This window comes from Ursus maritimus, unplaced genomic scaffold (assembly GCF_017311325.1).
Source record: "Ursus maritimus isolate PB19 unplaced genomic scaffold, ASM1731132v1 scaffold_1, whole genome shotgun sequence".
Lineage (NCBI taxonomy): Eukaryota > Metazoa > Chordata > Mammalia > Carnivora > Ursidae > Ursus > Ursus maritimus.
The window spans coordinates 49,426,010-49,440,691 of NW_024423343.1; positions in this window are offsets into that span (position 1 = coordinate 49,426,010).

Consider the following 14,682-nt stretch of genomic DNA (forward strand, 5'->3'; position numbering starts at 1 on the left):
AGGTAAGAAAGGAATTATTATATTCACGGGGGAAATGAGCCTCAAGATCATGAAGAGCTAGGACTGCTACTAAATAACAGAACTCAGAATAGGCACTAGTGTTTCTATGTCTGGTAATAATGATGAACCAGCAATTGCAGTGAGGATAGTATGATAAGAACAAAGCAAGTAGGAGCTCAGACTCTCAGGCCGAAGAGCTGTGTCACTCCACTAGGCAAGCAACTTAAATGAGTGGAGGAGGGACTGATCAACCTGGCAGACAGAGTGAGAGGAAAATATATAAAGAACGACAGACAAGTGAGATGATGAACATGAGTTTTGGTTGGGGTGTCAGTTGCAGCATCTGTAGCTCGTGACTCTAATCCTCATGTATTAAGCTTTTAGAAGAGCCCACCACCTGAACACTCAGGAACAGATTGCATTTCATGTAGGGCACGGGTGAATACTACTGGGGGTGGACAATACCAGGTGCCTCTGGTGCCCTCACACCCTCCTGGTCATTTCTCTGAATCCAGCTGTGACGGGGAGGACAGTTCTAAGCGTGTGTTGACGCATTTTGCACTGACAGCATCTTATCTCAAACATGCATGTCTTTGATTTCAGCCTCAGGGCTTCTCTGTCACTGTAGATGAAGGAGGCATAAAATAGGCAACTAGAATATAGATCTAGATGTTAGGAAGTAGATCTGTAGAGGTAAGTTTAAGTGTTTCCAGACTGTAGGAAGTATTTGAAGGTATTTGAGGGAAAGAGATTCCATAGGAAGAATTTCAAGGGAAAAAAGAAAGGTCATGGGGAAAAGTTGCAAAGAATATGTAAACTATTTACATGTGAGGAACAGTTAATATATGTGCAAAGAGGGGAAAACTGGCAATAAACCTTGAAGAGTGGCCAGGGGTAATAAAAGAATGCTTAACATTTTTATTTAGGGATGACCTCATTTAGCCAAACTTAACTATCTTCTCAATTTTATGTATAATACAGAAATAAGACCACACACACACATGCGCGCACGCACACACACACACACACAAGTACATACACTTTTTTAGAAAGCCCTTCTATACGTTTTCACGTTTGATACATAAAAAATGAGAAGCTCAGCTGTCAAGGTTATCCCTGCTCTACAGAAAAGGAAATTGGACCCTTGACCTTATTTGTAAAGAGCTGATAGCTGGATGTTAAAGCAAAGCCTATCTTTTGTTAAATTTTAGGAAGTAACTGTTCATCTTTCTAGACTTTGAATTTTACTTTCTTTTGTTTTTTAAAGATTTTATTTATTTATTTGACAGAGATAGAGACGGCCAGCGAGAGAGGGAACACAAGCAGGGGGAGTGGGAGAGGAAGAAGCAGGCTCACAGCAGAGGAGCCTGATGTGGGGCTCGATCCCAGGACTCCGGGATCACACCCTAAGCCGAAGGCAGATGCTTAACCACGCCCCTGAATTTTACTTTCTGATTCAAGGATGGAGCCTCAGGCTTCACATATTATATATAAACTTGTTCCTATTATGTGTGTCGTTACAGCCTCAGCCTGATCTACGTGACTTCAACACAGCAAATACATATCTACTTATGCCTCTATTTTAATCACTGTATGCTGATTAACCTATTTGTAAAAGCATTTATTAGTCACCCTCATGCATGGTCTCAGTTTAAGGTAGGAGCCTCACATGTTAGATGAACAAATATTGTTTTTCTTTTTGGGAAATTATAGACTGAAATGAATGCAAAATATAAACAAATACCATGTATACATAAAAGATGAAAGCAGCCCTACTGACATTAGATTTGTTTCAAATATATTTGTACATGTAGGCCATAGAAAGAAAGTAAAATAAAAATGTAATACATATTAAATAAAATCTAGGCTTTTTTGTTCTGGGTAGATAACTAATGCTCAAAGATATTTCTCTCCCGGGAAAGAAAATTAGACTACATTTTAAAGGTACATACATTTTTGTAGCAGCAATAGACAAATTTACCACATTTCTAAATTTTAATGAGCATAGACAGAAATGATTAAAATGAAATTATCCCCTCAATTCGGCATTACAAATACATGTATGACTCTAGAGGGCACTCTACTCCTGTCATTTTCCAAGAGGAGGTGAAATTCTTTTAAACGCAGCAATGAACGCAGATATTTAAAATTCATCATGAGTACTTACAAGAAGGTCAGAGCTCTTATGCAAGATCTTGAAATCAGTACGGATTAATGGGACTTTTGTGTTTTGTGTTACATGGCTGTAGTTGCGACAGTTTATGTTCTTTAATGACTGGGATGGTAATTAAGTTCTCAAGAGAACATACCTACATTTATAAGGTTAAATGTTCTAATATGTATAGGTCTAATTGTTTTCTCTGCATTGCTTAATTATGCTTTATTTCTTTACTTGATTGTTATTGTTAGCAACATTATTATTATAACTATTACCCTTAAAATCCTTTAGGCAGTGTTTGAGATGTTTTCTGGGAGTGGGATCATCGTAATACTTTGATTTCCACCCTACTTACATGCACATTAAATATATATGGGAATGACTCATCTGGTGTCTGAATTACAGTAGGTGTTAACTGAATGTTCCTCAAGTCTGAATCCAAAGATTAAGAAAATTCATAATATTAATCAATGTATCACATTATCTGTATCTGTGCCCTCTTTCCTGGGTGCTTCATGGTTATATGATAGTAAGAACCTGGTCAGTTGGTGTTTGATTTAGCTGAGAGACTATTTTTGTTAGTAGGTCTTAGAAAATCTGAATTGGGATGCATTTAAGCTATTGCATCCTAAATTCTAGCAATGTTCACATTCCCCTATTGCAGTACCTCACCTGCCTGCTGCATTTAAAACCCTTGGGTACACCCAAGATCTTTTGCTGGCAGCAGATGTCTCTTGAACTCCATTTCGTGGTTGAATAATCATTGTCTCATTAATGTGGTTTATTGGCTCTCATGTAAAAAACTCTTTAGTTTCATAAATCTTCCCATTCTTTACAGCTAGGATTTTATTTCCATTTGTAGGCTCAACTTTGCCAGACCTGACCAAGGGGAATTGGAGTCTTAGGAATAGCTCACTGCTGCTTTTTCTGTTGATTTTGCTTTTAATGCTAATAATAATAATGTTTGTGTTATACAAAACTCCCATCATGTACTCTATTTCCAGGAAGTGGGGCACTGAGTTTTCTTCCATATGTCTGAACTGTATCTTGGTAACTTTCCAGCAACCCAGTTCCTCCCCAAGAACTTGAATCCTGTTTTACTTCCAGGTCTGGAGATGGCAGTTGCAGGTGAACTAGAGGCCACTAGAGGGGGCTATATTTTCGGCTGCCGTTTAGCCACATTCTACATATTCCCACGGCTGTTTCCCACACCTTGTTGGACTTCCCTGACACCAGCATTTGCCCTCGTACTCTTCATCTGGTAGTCATAATTCATTTATGTAGCACTTTCAAACACATTACTTAACTTACTTATATCAGCGCTGATAATAAGCATTTATTATTATAAATGAGCATTTATCATCATTTTTTTTTTTTTTTTGTAGAGACAGCAGAAATGGGGCTGAAAAAGTCAGGATTTGCAGCCATGTCCTCATATTGCAGATATCCGTGTGCTTTTTGCTTGTTTGTTTAAAGTAACTGCAATTGGTAATATGCCTGAACTGCCTTGCCTGGACGTCTTGTTATGACTGAGTTGGCTGAAGCTCTCGTTCCACACTGGGAGGCCTTGATATTTTTATTCTGCTCATTTGAATTTGAGCTTCTATTCTGACTCTGTCAAGTGGATTATCATCTTATTAGGAATGAGACCCACTATTCCCAAGGCTCAGCATACCACAATAAGCACACACAGGTATCTTCTCAGTGAACAAGTTGACATTCTCTTTTCAAACGGGGCATCGCAAACTTACCTGAGAAGAATCACCTGAGGCCTTGTTACAGGCACAGATCACCAGGTTACCTAAGGTGTTCCCCCTGGGGCACACTATGGATTAGTAGGCCTGAGCTGAGGTCTGAGAGTTTTTACAAAAGGGTTATAGACAGTTCTTCACTTCGAGCAAATTTGAAAATCAATTTTCTAGAGCACAGCCTCCTAGAATGGTGTGAAATTAACCTGCTCATGTCCATTTCCTTTTCTGCATCTTTTTCTCGGTGGATGAATGGAGCATACTTCTTTCCTTTTGTGCTCCTCCACTGCCAAGCTCCTCCTGTCAATGACAGATTTCATTTTGATAGCTTATCAGCCCACTGTGTAATTTGGGTTTGGAAAGCCATTTGATCTACAGATGCTCCTTGTTCTGAACTGAATTGGAGAAAATGATTCTGAAATTATACCCACCCAAGATGATTTATGCCATAGTAGTTCTAAAGGCCACATGTCAATGAAAGAGCTTTGGAACCAGATGGTGCTGGACCTTAAATCCTTTCCTTATCTTCTCAGAAAAAGGTGACATATCTTTTCCTAAACGACCCCATTGTATTCCTGCAGAAGTAGCCAGATTATCTCAGTGACTCTTAAGTTAAATTCTAGAAGGTCCCTCAGCACACTATAAATACAAAGCACATGTATAAATATCCCACAAGAAAAATGACAAATTATGGAATGGTTACTTGTGTCAAGAAATAAGATGTTCTGGAAAGGCACACAATCTAATGTAACCATCTGCCGTTGAAAAGAGGTTGGAAGTAAATACCCTTCTTGAAAACTGCTAAGCCACCCATTAATGATTCTGTAGAGTGATGTTCTCACATAACTCTAGCAAAGCACATGGCAAGTCACAAGGCCAAGAATGAAACCATATAGCTACTGTATCCCAGAGAAGAGGCCTCCTGGGGTGGAGGTACTTTGGAGGATTTGCTGCGGTCCTTAGCTGGATAGGTTTAAAATCCTAACTCAGTCAGTTCCAGAGTGGTTCAGTTTAAGAAAAGCAAAGACTCTTAAATCGAATGTTTAAAAACAGAGTAACAGTTTATTACTTTGCCATTACATCTGTGATAAAAACTGGAATCCTCCTATCAACATGGCCAGAATCTGCTTTTTCTCCATGTAAAACTACATGGAAATGAATTTTATTACCAGAAAAATTGATGCCCAAATTTCTTTTTTTTTTTTGATACAATCTGGATAGGCACGGCACTGTTTGAAAAAGACTGTCCTATGATTTTGTAGCCAATATTTCTTTCTGACTAACACACACTTTCTTCAGCTATATCACAACTTTTAATTGGGTTACACTTATGTTTCAATGACTTGGAAATTATACTTTTTTAGGTGACTTTGTTTAAATATTACTGTAATCATTCATGACCAATCTGACCTATATTCACAGAGGAGTAGGCTGAAGGTTTTTTTTTAAACACCATCCTCTTTCATTTATGTATCTTTATATCCTTAAGCAGACTATCAGAAGTTATTTTCAACTGAAATATGACATATTATTCCCCAAATAGGGAAGATATGAATCACTAATTTGGCATACTTAAAAAGAGAGAAAATTCATTTTAGACAAAGGCTTTACTTCTGGATGACATTAAGATGAAAAACAATTTACCTTGTTAGGAGAATGATAATATTAGAAACATGGATTTCTCTTAACTATGGAACAAGAAGCTAACATAATGTTAACTGTTTTACTCTGTCACATTACCAATTCTGATTACATTGTACTTGGATTTAGCATATTTTTGTGCAGTACTGGTCACGCATTAATTTTCTTCTTTTCATTAGGAATTAAAGACTTAAATAGGGTAATCTCAAAAAAATTTCATATTTTATTTACTTTAGGTATCTATGGTTTTTGCCTTTTTTTCTCCCTGAGCATAATGATTTTGATAAACATTGTTCCACTATTATTTGAATATCTGACAGGCTCTCCATTTATATTCCAAATAGCACAACAGTTGACTTTAGTTTGACAGAAAAAAGATAAGTGTACCCTGGCCTCCAAAGTTATTGATGTGTTTTGAATAAGAAATGCCAACCATGTTTGTGTGGCTTTATAAAGATGTAGAAAATGTGAAAAGAAATAAATTGGCAGTGATGATTTTATAATAAGTGACAATTTTATTAGAAAGCATACTCTAAAGAAATAATATTTCGTAAGACAAAATGAATATTTACATTAAGACAATAATCCATAACAGGAAGTATTTGCAAAAATGTAGCAGATGTGGGCATACCTAAAGATGTAGGAAATTATTTATGCTATTTCAAATTAGTATGCTTCTGAAATTTGAAATAATTTAATACTATTATTTATCTTTCAAATTTATGTGTTCATATAATTTTTCTTTCTGTTTTTTAAAAAAGATTTTATTTATTTATTTGAGAGAGAGAACATGAGGCAGAGAGAGAGGGAGAGGGAGATCCTGGGAATCATGACCAAAGCCAAAGGCAGATGTTCAACTGACTGAGCCACTCAGGCGCCCCCTATAATTTTTCTCATTTTAGAATCCATTTATAGTCAAACATTTTGATGAGTTTCACTAGCCTTGCTTATGTCTTAAGTAGGATTGGGAAAGAAGAGGAAACCGTGTACTAGTCACCCTGCCACTTATGCTCCTTCCCTTGTCACAGTTAATCATCACCCCAGTCCTCTGAAGTAGGTTATATCCTTCCCACTCAGAGACTTGAAAATGAAGCTCAGAGAGATTAAGTCATGCTGAAGATCACAGACATAGTAATTCCGGCAAAATTGGCATTAGAACCTCAATCTTGATTGAGTAACTCATTCCACACTGTGTAGTATACTTTGTAAACTATAAAACAACATGCACTTATAAGAGTTATAAATATTTTTGCTAGAGTCTTTTGCTGTACAGAAAGGCACTGCATTTGATTCCAAGTCAATGAATGCTCTACTCAGCTTGTTTTTGTTTTTTTTACCGAGCACATCAATGGGTGTGCCACGTGCTTTCTGTGCATAATATTGTCAAACCCTCGCAACATCCCATGGTAGTAAATAACGTTATTATCTTCATGTTACAAATGAGGAAACAGGCTCAATGAGTTTAAGTAGCTTGCTTAATGGTTAGTGTGAAGGCTATTTCATTTCCTTTGAGCCATGTCCTGTGTGTACATTTTATGGCCCATTGTCAGCCAGTAGTATGAATTTCTTATAAAGAATTACACATACAGCCAACTTCTTATTTATAACTGTGATTTAGGCTTTACTCAATTAGTTTTTGATCCATTAGTTCTGGAAACCACCATCCAAACTCCATGGTTTGGATCTAATAACAACTTCAGATTTCAGAGAAAGAGAGAGAGAGATTGATTTAAGGTGACATAATAGGAGATATTTAAGGAGAGATATGTATATAAGGATTTATGTAAGGGTATATGTATAATGACATACATATATCTTTATCACTCTAACTTTCAGAAATTAGGAGGAAAGGCCCACATTTAAGTATGGTTATTTGGTAGTTAGTGAGTCCTCAGGTACAGAAGCTTGTTACAAGATTTTTTTGTGTATGTAATCACTGATTAGAGAGAAGGTATCTCTGACTTACCATAAATTAAATATGACCAGTAGGCTTTTGAAGAGCATTGACTTACTCTAGGCAAACTATAGGCTTCCAAGGAGTCAGACGAAATGGAAAATTGTAACATATTAGTTACCAGCATTCCTTTATCATCCATTGTAAGTTAAAGAGGGAGTTTCTGGTAGTATACGTCAACAGGAGTTGGCTGAATTCCCAGTCCGATTTAACAAGGAATCAACAACATAAGCAGCTTAAATATATTACAGATAAATTGCAATACTGTATTTTCTTATACTTTCTCAGATGTTCCAAAGCAAGTACCCTTCATATCAACTCTCTCTTTTAAACTATATGACATTTAGTGCATCATTGCCTTTTACAGTAGTATCCGCTTGATCTGTAGCCGTTGTTTCTGGGCTGCCATTTTCAAGCCTTTTCTTTCCCTCTGTGAGGATGAGGGGGAATGCTGATGGTTCTGATGAGAGTTCTATCTCTCTTTCATTAAACCTCTTTTCCACTTCAATATTAATTACTTAAAAAAACCAACAACAACTCAAACAAAAAGCTTCACTACCAAAATAGTACTGTTTGCTTTAGAGCAAAACTATTGGGAAGAGAGTTATGTAATGTATGAGTGTTGAGGAAGAATCTGTGCGTAGAGGGGAAAAAGCACAAGGTGGAGGCAGATGACCTGGCTCAAAACTTTGCTGTGTCAGTCTGGGCAATTAATTAATTAATATTTCTGAGCATCAGTTTTTAATCTCTATGAGAATTTTACCCACTTCAATGCGGGCAGAATGTGCTATAACTGCAATTACATGTGAAATCCTTAGATGGAGCTGGAGGGGCAGCAACAAATAGCCAGGAATTGAGAATTGAGGAGGAGCTGGGCTCTTGGAGGGCCAGGACTCAGCAGTAGCCTGCTTACAGCTACAACAAAGAGCAAGACTGTCTGCCCCTAGGGCTGCAGGGAAAGGGTGTATTCTCCATGAGGAGGATGTGGGCAGAGAGAAAGCTCAGAAAACAGTCCTCTTGAAACTTTCTGACCTTCCATGCTTGAGCATGTGCTTGTCCCTGAGACTTGGTTTAAGGTTTGCCAGTTTGTATCATTTGTTTCTGCCTATAGAACTGAAAAGCATAGCCTGAGCCGATTAAAGGGAGTAATGGATGCCACTATGAGGTCTAAAGTGCCATTGTAAGACCCAATTCCAGGGATAGAAATCAGATGGTGTTCCCTTAAAATAATGCAGGGCTCCAACATTTGAATATGAAATGCTTCAAACAAACCCTTTCAGAACTTCTAAAACTCATTCCCCTGGGCTTGATATTTTAGCATCAGATTAAGTGAAAAGAAAAATATATAGATAAACATCTTCAGCACTCTCTTTTAGGGAGCCACACTTCTCCCATTTCGTAAAGATTAGGTCGTATGTTACCCAATTCTCCTCCGCCTATGGTCCAGATCCAGGCCTGACCAGCCAGAGCACTGCATCTCCCTGAGCTCAGTGGTTGCCATGGGACTGGCCATGTAACTCAAATTGGGCAATTCGAAACCCTCCAGATTTCTGACATCTATAAACCATATGGTTTTCAGGATACTTGCAGCCATTTTGCTGCCGCACAAACAGATCCTGTCTCATTTGAAGCAAAGCAGAAGTAAAACCAAAGTCAAATAGGCAAGAAAACAGAGTCCTAATGGCATTGTTTAAACTGCTGGATTCAGCAAGAGATGTACTTTTTCCTTTCTTACGTTTTTCTGTCACTTGATCTTGAAAAGTGCACTGGCTTTGTACAGTTCCATAGTGTTAAGATATAAATATTTCTCATAATGTGATATAACTTATAATTTAGCCAAGCAAAAATAAAAGAAATATGTTTTGGCTAAAAATAGTTTAATACTGTAGGATTCTTTATCATACGTAGGCCTTGCTGAATTGTTGCTATTGTTTTAGAAATAACAGATAAGTTTGCCTCATAAAGCCTATTAATATGAAAACTTTTTTCATATAAGTCTTTGTCTTTATCTGATTAATTAGATTAAATACAATTGCTTAAGAAAGAAGTAGTTTCTATGGTGACTTCAAACAATTGATCTCAGATGATCTTAGGAAGTATGTCATAGTAAATTAGGAAAATGGGTAGATATTCTTTCCTGGATACATCATTTGACAGAAGATTGTTTAAAATGTCAACTGTGAAGACATATATTGTCTCATGTACCCTGAATAGCAGCTATACTGAAGTGCTAAAATTTCCAGATGATTATCTTATCTAAGAAGAATAACAAAAATGTTACTTGAAAATAATAAAATTGTTTTCTTACTTCAGAAAAACTTTGCAAATGTCTTTAGTCAGAGTTATAGAATTAAGTCATTATATGAGGATGTGAAAGAAGACTATTGGTGTTCCCTAGAATATAAAACTATAATAAATTGTGAGTTACAAATTCATATCTTCTCCTTATTCATCATAATGATTAACTTTTAAAGTCTGGGATGAATAAGCCCAATTAACTCATTCTGATTAGGGGTTTGCTCTTGGTTAAAATATCTCAATCCATATATGCTTTCTTGGGAAAATGTTGAAATACCCAAAGTTTGGGGAAATACCTAATAAATAATCATTTAAATTTTATATTACTTATAAAATATTGGGAATAGCTTAACTATGATATGACAACAAAGAGAAAATGGGCCTCATTTTTAATGATTGAATATATTTTTATATTACATTTTATTTAATTTTTGATTAGGTAAACTTAAAATTAAATTAACTAATTTTCTAAATTAAATTAATTAAATTTCTAAAAATATAGTGGAAAGTCTATACTATCCTGTTGCCCCATATACCCAGTATCTACCCTATATTCTTCCTCCCACCTGTCCCCACACAAAGACAACCACCTCTCCTAGTTTCTTATATATCCTTCCAGAGTTTCTTTGTGCATATACAAGAAAACAAGTATATAAGGAATCTCAGTGTTCCCCTTTTATTACACATGTTTGAAAACTTTTACTATGTTGTCTGTTATTTTTGCTTTTAAAAAATGTCTTCTGGACAATTAAAAAGGTTTTTGCCCCCTAGTGACTGCCTTTATGAATATAACTGTATATTATACCATTAGCACTACCGTATGAATCTTACTAAGAGAAATGATGAAATAAGCATGTTTTCTCTTCTTTCCTGTTGCGTTCTATTTCTTTCACCATCCATGTTCATAAAGCTCATAGGTCCCCAAACAAATTCAACTCAAAGAGATCTTCTCCCAGACACATTATAATAAAGCTTCAAAAATCAAGGACAAAGAGAGAATCTTAAAAGAAGTGAGAGAAAAACTTTATCACTTTTAAGGGAACTCCCATAAGGCTTTTAGCAGATTTCTCAGCAAAAACTTTATAGGCCAGGAGAGAGTGGGATGATATATTCAAAGTGCTAAAAGAAAAAAAAAAAAACCTGCCAACCAAAAATACTTTATTCAGAAAAGTTGTCCTTGATAAATGAAGGAGGGATAAGGACTTTCCCAGATATACAAGGGAGTTCATCACTCTTTGCCTTACAGGAAATGCTAAAAGGAGTTCTAGAAGCTGAAATAAAAGGACACTAATGAGTAACATGAAAACATGAAAATACAAAAGCCTGGAAAAGGTAAGCATATAGTCAGATTTAGAATTCTCCAACATTGTAATATGGTTATGTTAAACACCCAACTCTAGTATAAAAGTTAAAGAACAGAAGTATTATAACAGCAATGGCTACGATAATTTGTTAGTGGATACAAAATATAAAAAGATATAAATTGTGACATCAAAAACAAAATGTGGGGGCAGGGAGAAATAAAAGGGTAGAATTTTTGTATGCAATCAAAGTTAAGATGTTATCAGCTTAAAACAGACTGTTATAAAATTTTTATGTAAGCATCAGGGTAACAACAGAACAAAAACTTCAAGTAGATTCACACAAGATAAAGAGAAAGGAATCAAAGTATACAATTATGGAAAATCATTAAATCACAAGGAAGACAGCAAGAGAGGAAGAAAACAACAAAGGAACAGGAAAACAGCCAGAAAAAATTAATAAGATGTCATTAATAAGTCCAGATCTATCAGTACTTTAAATGTAAATGGTTTAAATTTTCTAATCAAAAGGCATAGAGTGGCTAAACAGATAAAAACAAAAACAAACAAACAAAAAACAAGACCCAGTTATAAGCTGTCTACAAGAGACTCACTTCAACTTTAAGGGCACACATGGGCTCAAAGTGAAGGGATGGAAAAAGACATTCCAGGCAAATGGAAACCAGAAGTGCACAGGGTTAGCTATACTTAAACCAAACAAAATACACTTTAAGTCAAAAACTGTAAGGAGAAAAAAAGGAGGACATTATATAATGAGAAAGGAATCAATTTATTAAAAAGAGATAACAACTGTGAATATATATGCACCGAACATGCATCTAAATATATTAAGCAATATATTAAGCATATACTAAGAGATCTGAAGGGAGAAATAGACAACAATGCAATTATAATAGGGGACTTTAATACCCCAGCTACAACAATGGATGGATGATCCAGACAGAAAATCAACAAGCACACATTGAACTTGAACTATACTTTAGACCAAATTGACCTAGCAGACATATACAGAACATCCTGTCCAATAGAAGCAGAATACACATTTTTCTCAAGTGCACATGGAACATCCTCCAGGATAGACAATATGTTAAGTAACAAAGCAAGCCTTAGCAAATGTAAGAAGTCTGAAATCACAGCATGTATCTTTTCTGACCACAATGATATGAAACTAGAAGTCAATTACAGGAGGAAACTGGAGATATTCACAAACATGTGGAAATTAAACAACACACACCTGAACAATCAATGGAACAAAGAAGAAATCAAAAAGGAAATGACAAAGGAATAAGAGGCATCCAAATGGGAGGCATCCAAATGGGAAAGGAAGAAGTAAAATTGTCTGTATTTGCAGGTGACATAATATTATATAGAAAACTCTAACAACTCCACCAAAATATTGTTAGAACTAATAAATTCTGTAAGTTTTCAGAATACAAAATTTACATATGAAAGTCAATTGTGTTTCTGTACACTAACAATGAACTATCTGAAAACAAAATAAAGAAAACAACCACTTTTACAACAGCATCAAAAAACAAACAAACAAACAAATCCACCAAACTACTTAGGAATAAATGTAACCAGGGATCAAAAGATCTAAACCCTGAAAAGTATAAGAAATTGATGAAAAAAATGAAGAAGATACAAGATGTTCTATGTTCCTGGATCAGAAAAATTAATATTGTTAAAATGTCCATACTACCCAAAGTGATCTACAGATTCAATGCAATCCCTACCAGAATTGCAATGGCATTCTCACAGGAATACAAAAAAAATCCTAAAATTGTATGGAACTACAAAAGACTCCAAATAGCCAGAGCAATCCTGAGAAAGAACAGAGCCAGAGGTATCACACTTCTAGATTTCAAACTATACCACAAAGCTAAAGTGATCAAAACAGTATGGTACTGGCATAAAAACAGACATATAGACCAATGGGTTAGAATTGAGAGTCCAGAAACAAAACTACACATATATGATGAACTAATATTTGACAAGGTAGCCAAGAATTTACAATAGGAAAGGGATAGTCACTTCAAATAATTGTGCTGGGAAACTGGATATTCACATGTAAGAGTATGAAATTGAACCTCTATCTTATACCGCTCACAAAAATTGACTTGACATGGATTAAGGATTTAAACTTAAGACTTTAAACAATGAACTCCTAGGAGAAAACAGAAGAAAAAACTCCTTGGCACTGATCTCAGCAATGATTCTTTTTTCGATATAACACCAAAAATATAAGCAACAAAAGCAAAAATCAACAAGTGGGATTACATCAAACTAGTCTCTACACAGCAAAGGAAACAATCAACAAAAAGAAAGGCAACCTTTGTAATATTTGCAAACCATTTCTCTGATAAGGAGTTAATATACAAAATACACAAGGAATTCATACAACTTAATAACAAAAAATAAAATAATCTAATTTAAAAAGAAGCAAGGGAAGAACCAATATTATTAAAATGTCCATACTTTCCAAAACAATCTACAGATTTATTGCAATCACTATTAAAATACCAACTGCACTTTTAATAGAACTAGAACAAATAATACTAAAATTTGTATAGAACCACAAAAGACCCCCCAAAGCCACAGCAATCTTGAGAAAGAAAAACAAAGCTGGAGGTATCACAATCTCAGATTTCAAGCTATACTACAAAGCTGTGATAATCAAAGTAGTATGGTACTGGTACAAAAATAGACACATAGTATCAATGAAACAGAATAGAGCCCAGAAATAAATCCATTCTTATATGGTCAATTAATCTATGACAAAGAAAGCAAGAACATACAATGGAGAAAAGACAGTCTTTTCAACAAATGGTACTAAGAAAACTGGTCAGCTACATGTAAAAGAATGAAACTGGACCACTTTTTCACACCATACACAAAAATAAACCTAAATGTGAGACCTGAAACCATAAAACTCCTAGAAGAGAACATAGGCAGTAATTTCTTTGACATTGGCCTTGGCAGTATTTTTTAAGATATGTCTCTTCAGGCAAGGAAAACAAAAGCAAAAATAAACTATTAGGATTACACCAAAATAAAAATGTTTTTCATAGCAAAGGAAGCCATCAACAGAATGAAAAGGCAACCTACTGAATGGGAGAAGATATTTTCAAATGATGTATCTGATATGGGATTAATATCCAAAATATATGAGGAACTTATATTATGAAAACCAAAAAAATAAATAACCTGATTAAAAATAGGCAGAGGACCTGAAAAGACATTGCTTCGAAGAAGACATTACAGATGGCCAACAGACACATGACAAAGCGCTCAACATCACTAATTGTCAGGGAAAAGCAAATAAAAATCACCATGAGATATCACCTTACTCCTGTCAGAATAGCTAGAATCAAAAAGATAAGAAATAACAAGTGTTAGTGAAGATGAGGGAAAAAAGGAACCCTTGTGCACTGTTGGTAGCAATGCAAACTGGTGCAGTCACTGTGGAAAATTGTATGGAGGTTCCTCAAAAAATTGAAATTAGAATTATCTCATGACTCAGTAGCTCCAGTACTGAGTATTTACCCCAAAAAACCAAAA